The sequence below is a fragment of the Mobula birostris genome, chromosome 1 (genome assembly GCF_030028105.1).
Source record: "Mobula birostris isolate sMobBir1 chromosome 1, sMobBir1.hap1, whole genome shotgun sequence".
Lineage (NCBI taxonomy): Eukaryota > Metazoa > Chordata > Chondrichthyes > Myliobatiformes > Myliobatidae > Mobula > Mobula birostris.
In genome coordinates, this window is record NC_092370.1 from 126647079 (window position 1) to 126660488 (window position 13410).

The window sequence follows — 13410 nt, forward strand, 5'->3', positions numbered from 1 at the left end:
TCCCTGAAGGTTAATTTGCAGGTTGAGTCGTCGGTGGTGAGGAAGGCAAATACAATGTTAGTATTCATTTTGAGAGGAATATGCTTAAAAGCAAGGATGTAATGCCACGGTTTTAATAGGCATTGGTGAGGCCTCACTTGGAATATTGTGAGCAGTTTTGGGCTCCTGTCCTCTCAGAAAGGATATGTTGACATTGAAGAGGGCCAGAGGAGGTTCATAAGGATGATTCTGGGAATGGAAGAATTATTGTATGAGGAGCGTTTGATGGCTCTGTGGATGTATTGGCTGGAATTTAGAAGAATGAAGGTAAATCTCATTGAAACTTATCAAATGTTGAAAGGCTTGGATGGAGTGGATATGGAGAGGATGTTTCCTATACTGGGGGAGTCTAGAACCAGAGGGTACAGCCTCAAATTAGAAGGGTGTCCATTTGGAATGGAGATGAGGAGGAGAAATTTCTTTAGCCAAGGACTGGTGAATCTGTGGAATTAATTGTCACAGATGACTGTGGAGGCCAGGTAACTGGGTGTATTGAAGATGGTAGTTGATAGTCAGGGCATGAAAGGTTACAGGGAGAAAGCAGAAGTATGGGGTTGAGAGGGAAAATGGATCAGTCATGATGAAATGGTGGAGCAGACTTGATAGGCTGAGTGACCTAATTCTGATCCTATATCTTACAGTCTTATGGTTATTTGTATCATCCCAACACATTTTGTTTTTACTTCTTTTTTATGTTAGACAGAGATGTAATAAATGTTCCAATAAGCTGGAGAATTCAGAGAATTGTTGGCTATAAGCATGAACTTTTATGCTTCGGAATTTATTAAAGGGAAGTTGTCTTGGAGATAGCTTAAGCATTGATGCTGTTCATTCTTTAAACTCACATATCATCAGGTTCAAGGACAGCTTCTATCTCGCTGTTCAAAATCAACAAGTTTGCTAATGGCAAAACATTGGTTGGCTTCATCAACAACGACAATGAGGCAGTGTACAGAGAGGAGGTTTAGTGACTGGTAGAATGGTGTGAGCACAACAGCTTGAGTCACACATGGAAAAGAGAAATGAGATGATTGTGGACACTAGAAAGGTTCAGGCAGGCCAACCCTCACTGTACATAAACACCTCTTCCATAGAGAGAGTTAAGAGCACCAAGTTTCTGGGATTGCACATAACAGACGATCTCAACTGGTCCCTCAACACCACCTCTTTGGTCAATAAGACACAGCAACACCTCCACTTATTGTGGAGATTGAGGCATGAGAGTTTTCCACCCTCACCCTTACCCCCACCATTCTAAACAATTTTCACAGGACCAACATAGGGTGTGTCCTGACCATCTGCATCACTGTCTAGTACAGGAATTGCAGGGCATGTGACCACAAGTCCCAACTAATGATTGCAAAGACTGCTGAAAGGATCTCTTCCACCCATTAGAGATATTTATCCGTATGTAAGGGTCTTGGTAATTTCACCGATCCCTCCCATCCATTTAACCATCTCTTTGACCACCTACCATCAGACAGGGGTACTGAAGCATTAGGACAAGAACTGTCAGCATGTAAAACATCTTCTGCCCCGCGGGTCGAAAGTCTACGGACCCCCTCCCACCACCCAGGTCTCATCACATTATGAAGTGTCAATTTTTCTTAAATGTATTTACTTACTTTATGTGTATTTTGTGTTTGTGTTGTTTCATCTGGCAGCATAGATGTGTACAGTTGAATGACATTAAACTGAACTGACACTTGAACTTAATAAGACATTTGAATGCACCTCTTTTACGATAAAGGTGAATTCTTGTTCTCTCTATCTTCCTGGCCACTTTATTTGTCAGCCTGCACTGCACTTTCTCTGTAACTGTAATATCACATTCTTTTCCTTTTAACCATTCAGGTATGGGCATCTAGAATCAGAAATCTTTTTATCAGTGAATATTTGTTATTAATTCCTGCAAGAAAACACCCTAAGCAAGACTAGCACTTAGTTTCCCTCCAAGGCATTGCCTTACACTTTAACTCCCTAAGATTTGTTCAATGTTGCATTACGTGTTGGATTCTATTTGTTATGAAACTTTGTAGTGGAAGGTGCTCCAAATTAATTGATTGGCACACACACCCTACTGATTTAACACACCTTTCCAGCCATTGAGAGCAATGTGTGCAAGTTACCTGCCACATTTTCTAGTAATCATATTTCAATTGTATTTCATTGCTCTAACAGTCTAGAGTTGTCCTGAGGTTGTAAAAGACTTTGATCAAAGCAAGTCCTTAACACACAGCTGAGGGGAAATTTTAATGAAGTAATTCCAATGCTAAATGGCACAATGGAAGTGCACTGGGCTACTTTCTAAATAGAACTCTTCGTAACATCCAGCATAAACAAACGTTCAACACATCAGCAGAGCCAAAATCTAAGATGTTTTTTAGTGTCATGAGTTTTGAAGAATTTAACCAGCATGATCTTTAAATTAAAACTTTACGAAAGGTCCATTGCTTTATTTCAAATGCACTGTGTCAGAGAACAGTGTACTTAAGCTACTATCATTCATCACTCTTCTGAGCCAAATATTAACTTCTCTTCGAGAAGGTACAAGCTACTTCAGCATATTAATGGAATAAACAGATCTTCACTCTTCTGGAATATTACAGTGTTCAATCCTTTCCAGATTTTCACAAGAAAACATAATGTGCTTGATATGGACAGACAAGTCGTAACACATTAGTACAATTTGAGTGGAATGCAAACCTCTTTGGAAGAAAGACTATACTTTAAAAGTAAAACCATAGTTGTTGGCCTAAGATTGTAAAAGAAATTGTTATGGAAATGAAAATTGTTCATTCTTTAACTTCTTTAAAATAATCCTGACCAGAAGTTGGTAATTTTCCAGCTCAGCAGGAATTCATATAACATCTTATTTAGTGTTCTCTAAAATTAATAAATTGTCAACCAGTCATGGGATTCAATTATTGCAAATAGAATATCTGGGAAGAAGTTATGTCTGGCTAAACATTTTCAGTTAGTCAAAGTATTATATTCATTATGTAAATATTATATTCAGTTTTCAGTAAATTATTTAAGTATACCTCCCCTTAAATATATGAATTTAACAATGAAACAAGTTAATAGTTGTTTTTATTTAATAATATCATCTTCATTCTCAATTCTTGTTGCTGGATAAATTTAAGAACACATTCTTTCCAAATGCTGCTGTTCACGAATCAATTAGAATGTTTCCCTAAAAAATATGGTAGGTGTTTATAGTATAATTTTAAAAAAGAAATGTGGCGACAGTTAACATGTTAATTGGAAATTTGAATATTTTCTTTAAAAATATATTTTAGTCCTTCAAAAAATAATTGCACAGAAGCACGAAATGTGGTTGTCACTGGGTGTGATTTATGTTCCATGTGTGAACTGGCTTGACAAGTTACGAATTATGAAGTCACAAATGAGTTATGGATAGTACTACAGGTGGGAAATAAATCATTTCTCATGGGCCTTTGTAATGTACTCTAGTTGTATGTTAAAAATTAATCAATAACCAGGTTAGAATGTGATATTATGTAGCAGGTAAAACATAGGTTATCAGGAGCTATGATAGTGTCCCAGACACTGTTGAAATTAATTTCTATCTTTTAGCAGTAGAGTGTGAGAAACGATTTTGTGTGTGTGTGTGTGTGTGCGCGCGCGCACGCACGCGCGAGAAAAAAAAAGCGCGGAAAGAGAAGGGGTGGTCTTTGGATAGCTATTTGTGAAAAAATAGAGATCTTGATTTCATTTATGTCTTAGTGGTGCACATGGGTGTGTATATGCTGGTTTAAAAGCATGTCTGTAGCCAAACAGGTGTTCGGCAGCTAAAAAGATTTTTGTTGCCATGTATTTTTGCATGTGTGTGTGTGTGTCTGTGTGTGTGTATACACGCACGTTGGCTTATCTTCATATCTGTTTGTGTTTGACTGCCAATGAGTATTTGTGTGGGTCTGTTTTCAGGTGAGATACACTGCCATGAGAACACTTCTCAGGAAGTTAGGTATTTAGACCCCCTATTCTTCATCTCTAATAAATTTCCTCCTGGGGAGTTTATTATCAGGTTATGGCAGTCTGGACCCAGTTCATGCACTAAAGATTGTCTTAAAGTTGACTCCTCACCCCCTATCCCACGCATACACCAAGTATGATGATTTCAGTCCTTTATATAGCAGTGGTTATTACTGTTAGTGTGGATACTGCTTGCTGGATATATGTCTAACTACTCCCACTCTAGAGGATATCAAATAAGGGAAGCCACTCCACTCACTTTAATGCCTTTGCAGTTGAATAGCTACAAATGGTATTCACTGAAGACATTTGTAACACTTGGACGAAAATTCTGGCAATCACATGACAGCCAGAGAATCGTATTCCCTCATGATATATATACACCTTTGTATATATACACACAGTTGACGTCAGAAGTTTACATACACTGAGGTTGAAGCCATTAAAACTCATTATTTAACCATTCCACAGATTTCATATTAGCAAACTATAGTTTTGACCAGATGTTGAGGACATCTACTTTGTGCATGACACGAGGAATTTTTCCAACAATTGTTTACAAACAGATTATTTCACTTTTAATTGACTATATCACAATTCCAGTGGGTCAGAAGTGTACAAACAAAATCAAAAGAAATCAGCCAAGACCTCAGGGGAAAAAATTGTGGACCTCCACAAGTCTGGTTCATCCTTGGGAGCAATTTCCAAATGCCTGAAGGTACCATGTTCATCTGTACAAACAATAGTACGCAAGTATAAACACCATGGGACCACGCAGCCATAATTTTTTTCTGCATTACCTTACTTTCCATTTTTCAATTTTCTATTTATGATTTATAATTTAAATTTTTAGTATTTACAAATTTTTACTATTTTTAATATTTTTGATATTGAATATTTGTAATCCAGGGAGCAGAAAGTGCAGAATCAAATATCACTGTGATGATTGTACATTCTAGTATCAATTGTTTGGTGACGATAAAGTATAAAGTATAATACCGCTCAGGAAGGAGACACATTCTGTCTACTATAGATGAACGTACTTTGGCGCGAATAGTACAAATCAATCCCAGAACAACAGCAAAGGAGCTTGTGAAGATGCTGGAGGAAACAGGTAGACAAGTATCCGTATCCACAGTAAAACGAGTCCTATATCGACATAACCTGAAAGGCTGCTCAGCAAGGAAGAAGCCACTGCTCCAAAACCACCATAAAAAAGCCAGACCACAGTTTGCAAATGCACATGAGGACAAAGATCTTACTTTTTGGAGAAATGTCCTCTGGTCTGATGAAACAAAAATTGAACTGTTTGGCCATAATGACCATCGTTATGTTTGGTGGAAAAAGGGTGAGGCTTGCAAGCTGATGAACACCATCCCAACCGTGAAGCATGGGGGTGACAGCATCATGTTGTGGGGGTGCTTTGCTGCAGGAGGGACTGGTACACTTCACAAAATAAATGGCATCATGAGGAAGGAAAATTATGTGGATATATTGAAGCAACATCTCAAGACATCAGCCAGGAAGTTAAAGCTCGGTGGCAAATGGGTCTTCCAAATGGACAATGACCCCAAGCATACCTCCAAAGTTGTGGCAAAATTGCTTAAGGACAACAAAGTCAAGGTATTGGAGTGGTCATCACAAAGCCCTGACCTCAATCTGATAGAAAATTTGTGGGCAGAACTGAAAAAGCGTGTGCGAGCAAGGAGGCCTACAAACCTAACTCAGTTACATCAGTTCTGTCTGGAGGTATGGAACAAAATTCCAGCAACTTACTGTGAGAAGCTTGTGGAAAGCTACCCAAAACGTTTGATCCAAGTTAAACAATTTAAAGGCAATGCTACCAAATACTAACAAAGTGTATGTAAACTTCTGACCCACTGGGAATGTGAAGAAAGAAATAAAAGATGAAATAAATCATTCTCTCTACTATTATTCTGACATTTCACATTGTTAAAATAAAGTAGTGATCCTAACTGACCTAAGACAGGGAAAGTTTTCTAGGATTAAATGTCAGGAATTGTGAAAAACTGAGTTTAAATGTATTTGGCTAAGGTGCATGTAAACTTCTGACTTCAACTGTGTATGTGTGTATGTGTGTATTATATATATATATATATATATATATATATATATATATATATATATACACACACACATACACACATACACACGAGTGTCCTTGACTTCTGTGTCTGCTAATTTACTCCAACCAACCAACCCTCTTCTTTATTACACTTCCACTTGTAACCTGTCTTTTTACCTCTTCCCTTCCCACCATCCAGACACCGCAGCAATCATTTCAGGTGAAGCAGCATTTCACTTGCACTTCTTCCAGTTGAGTGTACTGTAATCAGTGTTCACAATATAATATCCTTTATGTTAAAGACTGGATGACCCTAAGCTTTTGTGCCAGTCATGTTAATTCCCCATCCTACTCCCACTCTGACTGTCATATTGAGACCCAACTCAAGAAATAACACCATATTTTCCATCTGGGTACATTGCAGTCTTTTTGACTCAATATCAACTTCCACAACTTCAGGGAAGTTAGAAAACCATAGAAAAACTACAGCACAGAAACAGACCCACTTTAATTTGCCTCAAGATAGCAAGCACCTCCTCCTTTTCAATCTGTACAGCTTCCATGATCTCACTACTTGTTTCCCTTAATTCCATAGACTTCATGCCAGTTTCCTTAGTAAATACAGATGTAAAAAACCCGTTTAAGATCTCCCCCATTTCTTCTGGTTCCGCACATAGCCGACCACTCTGATCTTCAAGAGGACCAATTTTATCTCCTACAATCTTTTTGCCCTTAATATACCTGTAAAAGTTCTTGGTCTGTATCTGTGATGTTAGCTCAGTTTTCATTTTTTTCTTTTTTGCCTTTGGAAATGGAGGACACAGCCAGGCTGACTTGCCAGACATGTCCTCCTGCTCTGTATTTTGCAGCTCCTACATTCTTTTGTCAATATTCTCCCTCACTAACTGCTCACAAGCACTCAGTCCCCATGGTTACCCCATGATTTGTTCTATCAGAGACACCCCCCCACTCCACTCTCGCTGCTGCTTTACCAGGTTCTTTTCTCTCCTCAGTTCCAATGAAGGATCTCTGACCTGCAACATTGATTCTGCTTTTCTTCCCACAGATGCTGCCTGACCTGATGAGCATTTCCAGCATTTTCAATTTTTTTTCTAGACTTTCAGCGTCTTCAGTTGTTTCTATTGATTTTCACAAATATGAGAGGCCACAATATTTAGAGTTATTCTGGTACCAGTGTGCCCGCAGACCCTTACTTTTCTGTGGTGAGGAATGCATATCACCTCTGAAAAGTGGGAGGGTTAATACTGGACTCACCTCTCAGAAATAAGCAACATTTCAGCTTGTAACAAACAAATAGGAAACCCACACCAGTTCCTATGCTGGCACCGACTCTCAGTGCAGTTCACTCTCAAAATTCCCATATCACTTACAGAACTGAGGACCCGTTTAAAGGTCAAACAAAAACAAACTGCAGACAATGTAGGAGTTCTAAAATGAGAGCAGAAAATGAAGGGTCTGGGGAACAGGATTAATGTTTAAGTTGGTGACCCTGCATCAGAATTGGTGGATTACCAATGATGCTATCAAGTATCTGGTCAGGCCAGGACACAGTGCTCTTTCACAGTCATGCATTCTTGTGGATATCAGTCAGATCACACTTGGATCCGAGTGAGCAGAGGAGAGATACACCACAGTTGACATTTTGGGTCGAGGCCCTTCCTTCCTGCTGCCTCTGGAAAACGGCCAGCATAATCAAAGACCCTTCCAGCATCAGTCATTGTCTCTCCTCCTCCCTCTCACTGAAAGGAAGTTACAAGAGATTGGGAACATGCACTACCAGGACAGCTTGTATTCCATGGACATAAGATTCTTGAATGGACCTCTTGCATGATAAGGAATCCTGATGGTCCTTGCACCTTATTTCACTTCCTGCACTGTACCTTCTCTGCATCTGTAACACTATATTTATTCCTTATTGATACTTTTAATCCCTTTTGTACTACCACAATGTTCTTACATATGGCATGATCTGTATGCAAACTCAATGCACAAAACAATTACCAGTTACTGATCATCTGGACCACTTCCTTTACAAATGCTGCCTCATCCACGGACTTCCTTCACATCTTGCTTATTACTCTGAATTCCAGCATCTGCAGTATTTTATGTCTCCACTGTTACACCACATCCAACTATAATTACTGCAAATATGTCCAAAACAAAGCTTTGTTTCATATCATTAGGACTATTGCATCTGGGTGAACTAAAATTAAAACTCATAACAGCAAAATGGAATCGAATATGTTGACGGGATATCTTACGTACAGCTTCTGATCAAGTTCCCATGCAATGCACTGGCAAAGCACGGCTCCAAGATGTACTGAACTACCAAAAGCTTTGCAGAATGGCTGGGAAAATCCAGTAATGTATTCATCTTCCCACAAGACAATTATAATGAAAGAGTTTGTGAGGGGCTGTCAACAAGTCTATGTAACCGAGAAAAGGGCTAAAAATTATTTCTCGGTCACTTTTCATGCTGAACATGAGATGTTGAGGTCAATGTTACTGCATCCAGAATTCCTTGGATTTAATCCAACAAAAATAAAGAAATGTTAATACATTTTCAAATAGGGATACTGCTTAACTGGGACAAGAACTGATCATAATATAAGATGCACATATTAAAATAAGAAGAGAACAGCCATGAATAAAAACAGCTATACTCACAGGTCGGGCAGCACCTGTGGAAAGAAAAACAGGGTTAATGTTTCAGGTCCAAGACCCTTTGTTAGAACTGGTGATGGGTTTTGGAACTAAAACATTAGCTCTTTCTCTTTCCACATATGCTACCTGACCTGATAGATGGTTTCAAGCACTTAGCTTTATTTCAAACTTCCAGCATCCATGTTTTTGATTTTCAAAGCAAATACACATTACAGTTTAACAGAGTTAGCTGGTGGGGCAGATCTTCCACTGAGATCAGCCCAGATGTGCCAGCAGAAAAAGCCTGTAAATGGGGCACACTCTTTGATTCAGCAGAAAAACTGCACTCTACTGGTTAGTCTTTTCATAGAATTTAATAGGGCAACTACTGAAAATCTCCCAACTCTCTGGATGGGAACTCTGCCTACTGGTCCCTTATTAGTTCTGGCAGAAGTTCAGAGGTGTCTTTGTAATGGCTGGGTGAAAGTGTTTACCAGGAGAAGGATAAACAAAGTTTTTTATTAGATTTAATTAAAGTAAGTGTATGCATGAGGTTCAGTTAATTGACTTTTGAAAACAAAATACCTTTTGACATTGGGTTTTTGACAGACCTCAGTAATTCTGTAAATGTTTTGATTTGTTATGTATTTAAGTTCAGTGGTCAATGCACCTGAAACTCAAAGCCATTTTGGGCTACTTTGTTCGCTCAGCTCCGACAGTACATTACACAAATTTGAGTCTTGCCAAAGTCCTGGGAGCTGGGCTCCCAGTGAAGACTCCACCCTGGATCATGCTGGAAGAAGCAATTTGGTTTTGGAGCCTGGCAACCTGCACTAAGTCTGCTTCTATGTCTCATTGCAAGTTTATTCCTCTGGAGAGTAAATTTATCTGCACAAATGTCTGTTATTAGCTTAGTGGGTAGTGACCTTACCTTTGAGTCAGAAGGTGCCAGGCTCAAGTCTTATGTTTGAAGAGTTATCTTTTCTTAGGTGCTATGGTAGCATAGTATCAGAGTGGTGCTATTATGGCTTGGGGCATTCAGAATGCAATTCCGGCACCGCCTAAAAGGAGTTTGTTTGTTCTGACTGTGAACTGCGTGGGTTTACTCCATGTGCTCCAGTTTCCTCTCACTGTCCAAAGACATACCAGTTAGTAGGTTAACTGGTCATTGTAAATGATCCTGTGATTAGGCTTGTGCCAAGATAGGTGGGTTGCTGGGCAGTGCTGTTCTTTGGGCTGTTGGGGCCTGTTCTATGCTGCGTCTCAAAATACATAAATAAATTTCTCATAGCTTTGAGGATTCTGTATAAAAGGCTGAGAAAGTGTATATATTCTTATCAGTGGCAAGAAAATGGAATTCACTTTTATTGTGTTGATCCGCATAGTTGCTGTATAAGTTGTCCCTGGGTTACATACACCTGACCTATGGACAGCTGTACATATGAACAAGCTCCCATAATATAAATTAAATTCAATTGTCAAATGTATGTACATACATTCGGATCTACTTTCCACGTTCTCCACTTTTGGTAACTACTCTTTCTTACCAATTATGTGCTTTTGATGCCGTTGAATACTATATTGCAGAGATGCAGTTCCAGTGTTGAGTGATGTTATGTATTTTTTGACTTAAGAACAAAATCAACTTAAAAACATAGAAAAACTACAGCACAATACAGGCCCTTCAGCCCACAAAGCTGTGCCGAACATGTCCCTATCTTAGAACTACCTAGGCTTTACCCATAGCTCTCTATTTTTCTAAGCTCCATGTAGCCATCCAGGAGTCCTTTAAAAGATCCTGTCGTTTCCACCTCCACCACTGCCACCAGCAGCCCATTCCAATCATTCACCACTCTCTGTGTAAAAAACTTACCCCTGACATCTCCTCTGTACCTAACTTGTAGACACTTGTAAAGTCAGAACCTGGTTGCTACGGGACAGCCTGTAGTGATGAGGAATTTAGGCATAATTTTTTTTCATCCAGGGAATGATTAGAATGTGGAACTTGCCGAAATATTTAAAGGGACACCAGAAGATATCCGAGGGAGGAAGGAACGCCCTCAGGATGCTATGACATGCAGCAGGAGAAGATTCCTGGAGGTTCCATGAACACGCTTTGGTTCCTACCAAAAGATAGATAGGAACCAAAATGCAACATACTGCTGATCATGGTGACCTGAAATAAAAGTAGAAAGTGCTGGATATACTCACCTGAAAGGTCACTGGCCTGAAATATTAATGCTGCTTCTCTCCCCACGGGTGCTGCGTGACCTGTTCAGTGTTTTCTAGCACTCCATGCCCACAGGTGGGAAGCCTATTTTGCTTCATTTGTCTAACAGATAAAATATAAAAGACACTTGGATAGGTACATGAAAACACAGGGTTTAGAGCAGGGGGTTCGCAACCTTTTTTTATGCCATGGACCAATGCGGTTACACAAGGAGTCTATGGACCTCAGTTTGGAAACACCTGGTTTAGAGGACCAAACACAGGGTCTACCTTACTCAGGTATTTTGTTCGGCATGGATGAGTTAGAGCAAAGGGTCTGCTTCTCTGCTGTATGACTCTATGATTCTAATAAGATGTCACTCTGTAAACAGCTACAGGATTTGGATCCTTCCAAATGATTTTCCGAGGAACCCTTCTGTTGATTTTAATGCTGTCACTTCTTCAGGATGTAGTACATTTTCTTTGAAATGATACTAATTTAACTCCTTCCATCTAGCATACTTGTGAGAGCATTAGAGGTTTACTTCTTTAAAGAAAATGATGCACTTAAAATTCGTATCTCAGTTGATAAGGACAGGAATATTCATCGATGCCATGACATAAAACCTGTTCTGATGAACAATGTTTCTTTATGAACACTTAACACGGTCATATTAAATCTCTCTCATTTACTTTAAATGGGTTATTGCCTAGTACAGAAGAGGAGAGAGAAATTTGAAATGAATGCATTTAAGCGATTACATTAATTTCCAGACTTAAATCTTTTACAGCTCCAACAGGAAATACTGTATAGTGCGGTTAAATAATGAGTTACAATGAGCACCTTCTGTTGGAGAATAAAAATGTAAAATATAGCGTAGAATGCTGAAAAAATTACAAGGGAACCAATGTCTCCTCTGATTGTCATCATTAATTTTTTTAAATTAATGTAAGTACTGAATGTGAAATAAAATCAAATATTCTCTTTGTAAATTCTTATGAACTGTTACGAAAATATTTGAATGCATTAATTTGAAATGATGTTCGTTAGTTAAGAACCTCTGCCAAGTTAAACAGTAATAGTTTCATGGGTTTTCATATATTGATGTATAGCTTAAGTTGTACAATTCCGATTATAATTTTCGAAGGGAAATGGCCTTATTTTGAAGTTATATAAGGTCAATTCTATTGATTCTCATTTGTGTCATAGCTAAGAGTAGCCATAGAATATGACATTTCCAAAGGCATTCAGAGTAATAGAAAAGTGTAATATAATAGAATTTAATACATTAATGTAATGAAATGATGACATGAGTATTTTTGTCTGTAAGATTAAAACGCCATTAGCTTTATAGTCTTTTTTTATTATGGTCTTCTGACCAGTCTTCCATCACTTATCATACAATAGCTTAAACTTGTCAAAAACACTACTGCCAATTTCCAAACCAGGTCTTATTCATCCAATTATCTATATTATCGTGAATTGTTTCCCTGGTTAAGCGATGGCCCACCCATAGGAATTTCATCCTTCTGATCATATCTCTCCAAGGGCTCACTCCTGAATATCTCTGAAACCTTCCCCAGCCCTTGAAATCTCCACTCAAGCAATTCGGAAATATATTGATATTCTGACTTCACTGTGTATAGATCCTGAAACTTCCTATTCGAGGAAGAAACTATATCTTCTCAATATAGTTTCAAGAAGATTGCTCAAGACTGAAGAGAATTAATGTATAACTGAAAAGCAAAATATAACTGAAGATTAATGTATCTAGGAAGGATGTTCTAATGTAATAATAAGAATTATTTACAATGATGTAATAAGTATATATTTTCATATGAAATATTAATTATGTTTCTACACTATGAAGAAATATTTAGCATGGAAGTAGTTACGTTTTCATTAATTAATTTATTTTATTTAGGGATGCAGGGCAATGGAGCTACTAAGCCCAGTGATACCGTTTCTACTGACAAGAGAAGGAGCAAAGGCAGGTTACTGGTGCCTTAAAACCAGTCACTTCAGGCAGATGGGTCTTGTCAGCCACAGTCGGCAGCTTATCTAGGAGAAAGAAAATTCCGATCTAAAACCTTGTGGCAATACTCACTTATGGGGAAGGCTTTGGACGTAAACCTCGAGCAAAAATCCAGAGCTGTAGTCCTTAAGGCAATCCAACATTGTGTCCAACACTGACTGGCAACACTGCTTGTGCCGCATTGTGTCGGTCTCTGCCGTTCCGTTGGATTCATCAGCTGTGTGGAGAAGGGGAGCCTGCTGCCTGGGCAACAGCTTACTCTCCATGTCGTACTGCCCAGGCTTGCATGTTGGTTTGTGTATGACAGCTAGGGGGCAACATCCTTGATCGACTCCAACCAATGGAAGGATACTACAGCTTAGCCCAACAAGCCATGTG